Source organism: Loxodonta africana, chromosome 18, assembly GCF_030014295.1.
Source record: "Loxodonta africana isolate mLoxAfr1 chromosome 18, mLoxAfr1.hap2, whole genome shotgun sequence".
NCBI lineage: Eukaryota > Metazoa > Chordata > Mammalia > Proboscidea > Elephantidae > Loxodonta > Loxodonta africana.
Genome location: NC_087359.1, coordinates 24,567,398 through 24,573,568, shown reverse-complemented (window position 1 = coordinate 24,573,568; position 6,171 = coordinate 24,567,398). Strand labels below are relative to the sequence as shown.

The 6,171-nt window shown below is 44.7% G+C and overlaps 1 protein-coding gene across 2 annotated transcripts in view; it reads left to right on the top strand.

Annotated features, from left to right (window-relative positions):
- Positions 1-13: 13 nt before the first annotated feature.
- Positions 14-6,171, top strand: part of ARSG (arylsulfatase G) — a 133,475-nt gene continuing 127,317 nt past the window's right edge. The window contains exon 1 of one of the 2 annotated variants that reach the window (XM_023556957.2): positions 14-164. The gene's annotated coding sequence lies outside the window, so the exon portion shown is untranslated. Of the gene's footprint in view, positions 179-6,171 lie in introns of both variants that reach the window. The other variant, XM_003417205.4, reaches the window with a different exon arrangement.

Below are 6,171 nucleotides of genomic sequence, written 5' to 3'. Positions count from 1 at the left end.
GCTTCCCCTGCGGGCCGGGCAGTGTGGGGTCGGCAGCCGGGCACCGGGCGTCAGAGGCCCGCGCCAGGGACCCGCGGGGACAGCCTCCACCGCTCTCAGGTGCGCAACGCTCTCAGGAAGCACAGCGTGGCCCTCGGAGTCAGGATGGCGCCGCCCGCAGAGCAGTGAGTGACACCAGGTCTGAGGACAGCGCCTAACGAGGGTTTTACTTTAGAATTTGACTTGGGCACTTTCTAGGCCCTGGAATCTAGAGCAGCACGGTCCAATAGGAATATAACATGAGCCACACCGGACATTTTAAGTTTTCTAGTAGCCGCAGGGAGCCCTGGTGGCCAGTGGTTAAAGGTCGGTGGTTCAACCCACCAGCCGCCCCAAGGGAAAGCTTCGGTAAAAGATTTACAGCCTTGGAAACCCTATAGGGTTGCTATGAGTCGGAATCCACTCCAAGGCAGTGGGTTTGGTTTTTGGGTTAGTAGCCGCATTAAAAAAAAAACCAAACCATTCCCTGTGGTGTCAGTTCTGACGCATGGCGACCCCATGTGTGTCAGAGTAGAACTGTGCTCCATAGGGTTTACAAGGGCTGTTTTTTTGGAAAGAGATCGCCAGGCCATTCGTCTGAGGAGCCTCTGGGTGGACTCAAACCTCCCCGGTTTCTGTTTACACACCCTGGGACATCAGAAAATGCAAGAAGCGGCAGATGAAATTAAAATTAATGATATATTTCATTTAACCCAATACATCCATGATATTTTAATATGTAGTTAATATAAAAAATTATTGAGGTATTTTGCATTTTTTTTTTTTTACTAAGTTTTCAAATTCCAGTGTGTATTTTAGACTTAAAGTTCATCTCCATTGGGACTGGACACATTTCAAGCGCTTAATAGCCCCAAGTGGTTCGCAACCACAGTATTGGACAGTGCAGCTCTGGATGAGTACAGATTTCTTGCTTATGTGGAAAGATGTACCTATGAAATTGAGTTAATAGCAGGGAAAAGGCTTATTTAAATAATAAGCCACAATGATTTTCTGGCAGTACATAAGTATCGACACATAAGCTGAAAGGGTATGGCACCGAGAGCCTCTGGATTCCATATGGATTGCACTTTGGATCTTGCTATTATTCTCTGTGGCTGATTTTTTTTTTTTTTTTTACCTCCGTTTGATTGCCAAGGGCCTGTCATCCCCTCTAAATGTGTTTTCTTTTTTGGAAGGCAGTGTTGTGAAGTGTTAAAGATGTGGAGATTTTTTGGTTCATTTCAAAGGTAAGGAAACAAGCCTGAAGCAGCCAAGTAAACTTGTGTATAGTTAAGCCAGTGACAAAAAAAGGGACCAGGTCCCAAGTTGCCCCAATTTTGAGCTCTGCACTGTTTTCACTGTAGCACATGATCTGTTAAGAAGTAAAACACCACAAGCTGGAAACCTAACCTTTTTTTTTTTTTTTTTTTCAGTTTGTTTATAGGAGGAATTATAAGATTAAGCTTTCTTTCAACTACTTTCCCATTTAAGTGGGGCCATGTGGGATTGCTAAAAGTCAGAAAAATTATTCTCTGTACTTCTGGTTGAGCTTAAAAAAAAAAAAGTTCCGTATCCAGGAAAGCACTGGCTACCAGCTGAGACGTTAGGAAAAAAGCATCATTCAAAAAATGTGTATTGGACACAGTTCTGGGGAAGGCAGCACAAACTATACAAGACAAGGTCATGAAAGCTCCATAGACACATCCAAACTCCCCGAGAAACTGAATTGTTGGGCTGAGGGCTGTGGGGACCATGGTCTCGGGGAACATCAGCTCAATTGGCGTAACAGAGTTTATAAAGAAAATGTTCTACATTCTACTTTGGTGAGTAGCGTCTGGGGTTTTAAAAGTCTGTGAGTGGCCACCTAAGGTACTCCACTGGTCTCACCCCTTTGGAAGCAAGGGAGAATGAAGAAAACTAAAGACGCAAGGGAAAGATGAGTCCAAAGGACTAATGGACCACATTTACCACAGCCTCCACCGGTCTGAGTCCAGTACAGCTAGATGGTGCCAGTGACTGCTCTGACAGGGATCACAATGGAGGGTCCCAGCCAGAGCTAGAGAAAAATGTAGAACAAAATTCTAACTCGCAAAAAAGACCAGACTGACTGGCCTCACAGAGACTGGAGAAACCTTGAGAGTATGGTCCCCGGATACCGTTTTAGCTCAGTAATAAAGTCACTCCTGAGGTTCACCCTTCAGCTGAAGGTTAGACAGGCCCATAATACAAAACAAGACTAAAGGGGCACACCAGCCCAGAGGCAAGGACTAGAAGGCAAGAGGGGACAGGAAGGCTGGTGATAGGGAACCCAAGGTTGAGAAAGGAAAGTGTTGACATGTTGTCGGGTTGTTAACCAATGTCATAAAATACTATATGTACTAACAGTTTAACGAGAAACTAGTTTGTTCTGTAAATGTTCATCTAAAGTACAATAAAAAAAAATGTACTGGAAAATACCAGTACAACCAGTTGCCATCTAGTTGATTCCGATTCATGGTGAGCCCATGTATGTCAGAGTAGAACTGTGCTTCATAGGGTTTTTGATGGCTGATGTTTCAGAAATAGACTGCCACACCTTTCTTCTGAGGTGCCTCTGGGTGGACTCAAACCTCCAATCTTTCAGTTAGCAACTGAATGCGTTAATAGTTTGCTCCACCCAAGGTTAAACCCATTGCTGTTGCATTGATTCCAGCTCATAGTGACAGTATAGGACTGAGTAGAACTGCCATAAGTTTCCAAGGAGCAGCTGGTGGATTTAAACTGCCGACCTTTTGGCTAGCAGCAGAACTCTTAACCACCATGCCACCAGGGCTCCCACTCAAGTTTAGTTTACGTTAAAATAATCTGCTCTGGTAATATGTGAAAACTCATAGCCCTACACTTGCATACCTGCCCTAGTGTTTATTTCTTCCCACTGTTTGTTCAGTTTCTTCTCATGGATCGATGTTTTCTTCCTTACAGCTGACCCATGCCATATAGGACACTACCACTGGGTACTCTAAGACCCACCCTCAGATGCTGGGATCAGTAGGTTCTGAGCACAACGTGTTCAGTGTCCTGTGGCCACCCCGCTGTTCTTAGCAGCACTGCTCTCTTGAGCTGTAACCATAAATAGGTACCATGTTCTCCTTTTGTGTAGTTTATATATATATTTTTTAGGTTAGGGAAAAATGAAGAACTCATTCATTCTGGTGCTCATTCATTCAACAGCTTTGGACTGGGTCCTGCTTGAAGCCTTGGGGATATACTAGTAAACAAAAAACTGCTACCCTAATATACTAGTGGGCGAGACAGGTAATAAATGAGTAAACAAATATTTTTATAACACAAAGTCAGGGTTTTTCCAGTTGCCGTCAGGTCGATTCTGACTCATGGAGAACCTATATGTGCAGAGTAGAACTGCACTTCGTAGAGTTTTCAAGGCTGTGATCTTTCAGAAGCAGGTTGCCAGGCCTTTCTTCTGAGGCACCTCTGGGTGGGTTTGAAAGGTCGGCCTTTCTGTTAGAAGTCAGATGTTTAACCATTTGCGCCCCCCTTTGAGGTTAGCATAAAGGGATAGAAACAGGTAGTCATTCGGGTAGGATGATCAGGAATGCCTCCCCAGGAAGGTAACTTTTGGAGGTGACCAATTTGTAGGGTTGACCACACCATGTACATATCTAAGGTAACAGTGTACCAGGCCAAGGGAACCACAAATGCTAAAGCCTGAGGCTTGGTGTGTCAGGGAACAGTAAGAAGGCCAGTGTGGCTAGAGTAGTGGGAGCAAGAGGGAAAGTAACAGATGAAATGAGATAGATCACCAGCGGTCAGTTTGCGTAGGGCCTGTTGATAAGAATTTCTGATTCTAAATGTGATTGGGCCTGACTTGGGCTTTTAAAGGATCACCGAGGCTGCTGTATGGAAGATTAAGGTGGAGGGAGCGGGCAGAGATGGGGCGAGTGGCAAGAGTGGCCACTAGCAGTTGCTTCTAGTGGGCAAACCAACTGAACAATTATTGCAATAATCCAGCCAAGATGATACTGGCTTGGATTGGGGTAGTGGTGGAGGTGGCAAAAGCAGTGAGATTATGGATGTATTTAGAAAAAGAGCCACTTGGATTTGTGGAGGATCAGGTTTGGGGAGGCCCATCCGGGGTTCCGCTGAGGGCATCTTAAGTTGGAGATGCTAGCTGGGATCCAGGTGTTGTCATACAGACATTGGATATGTTCACTCTAGCTCTCGGGCCAGGCTGGGACTCCAAGTACACATCATCGATGTAGAGAAGATGCTTCAAGTTTTGGGGTTGAATTCTAGGGTAGTAAGTTGGTAATGTGGGAGTCTTCAGGTGCAAATGGTTAACGCACTTGACTGCTAACTGAAAGGCTGGTGGTTCGAGTCTACCTAGAGGGACCTCGGAAGTAAGCCCTGGAGATCTACTTCTGAACACATCAGCCACTGAAAACCTTATGAAGCGTAGTTCTACTCTGACACATGGTGTGGCCATGAGTTAGAATTGACTGGATGGCGACTGGTGAAGTTGCTAGGATAATTAATGTGCTCGTTCTGGAGTTGTGGAAACAACAAAAAACAAAAACAAAACGCAAACCCTTCAAGTCATTTCCGACTCATATAGTGACCCTATAGGACAGAGTAGAACTGCCCCATGTGATTTCCAAGGAGCACCTGGTGGATTCAAACTGCCAACCTTTCCGTTAGCAGCTGTAGCACTTAACCACTACGCCACCAGTGTTTCCAGGAGTGGCTGGAGAGATACAGAAATACGTGGCCACAGTTTGTCTTTTCTTTCAACAACCTTTGGTGAGCTATATTTAAAAAGCCATTATAAATCAAATGCTTCAGGATATCAGTTTGCTGTCTAATTTCCCCTCTGGGAATCGATAGTAATCTTGATATGGGTGTGAGAGTGTTTTTACATGAAAAACAAAGTTGCAAGTCCCGGAATTTGCTTGCCGGTTTTTTTTAATTCTGAAACTTCAGGGAGTCATTAGGGAAACTGAACACTAGGGGGACCTAGAGTCCTTACTTACGCAGGAGTGGTTGGCCTTCCTGTTTGGAGGCTGTAGTCCTCACTTAGGACAAATTAGCTTCCGTGGAGTCAGCCTCTCACTCATACTGACCCATGCACGATGGAAAGAAGTGCTGCCCAGTCCTGCGCCACCCCCATGACCTATTGTGGATCAGACTGTTGTAATCCATAGAGTTTTCATTGGCTGATTTTGGGAACTAGATCGCCAGGCCTTTCTTCCTAGTTCGTTTTAGTCTGGAAGCTCCGCTGAAACCTGTTCAGCATCATGGCAATACGCAAGCCTCCACTGGCAGATGGGTGATGGCTGCGCATGAGGTGCACTGGCTGGGAATCAAACCTGGGCTTTCCTCATGGAAGGTGGGAATTCTACCACTGGACCATCACTGCCCACGTTTAGGGCATGCGTCTATTATTAAAAGACAAATCTGGAAACAAGGACAACTTCTCTTCTCAATGCACTGTATATTTACATGCATGACCACTTAGGGTGCAACATTTTTAAACTGCCTTTAAATTGGCCACTCTAAGTTTAACGCTCATAAGCAAATGGCCTCTAAATGATGGGTCCCTATAAGTAAGTCCTATTACCTAGAAGCTTTTTAAAATAAGGATTCCTGATCATTTCTGACTGAGAACATTTGGGATGGGGTATGCAAATTTAAGTGTAATAGACATGACTTGAATGGATGGGTGGGCCACAGGAGCCCTGACTTAGAACTCATTTTCTATTTTATCACCAGGCATTTTAAGCTAAAGGAAAGGAAAATAAAAGCACAGAAGCTACATTACACATTGTATTGTTGTTGTGTGTTGTTGAGTTGATTCCAACTCAGAGTGACACTGTTGGACAGAGTAGAACTGCCCCATAAGGTTTCCTAGGCTGTAATCTATGGGAGAGATCACCAGGTCTTTTCTTCCATGGAGCCACTGGTGGGTTCGAACTACCGACCTTTCGGTTAGCACCCGAGTGCTTAACCGTTGTGCCACCAGGGCTCCTTACATTACATATCGTTGGAGTATAAAATCAATAACTTTGTTAAAAGGTCTAAAGACCTTGTATCAAGTAAGGATGCATTTGTCTTATAAGAACATAGGATCTTTAACTCATTTTTACAGCCGGGAGAATT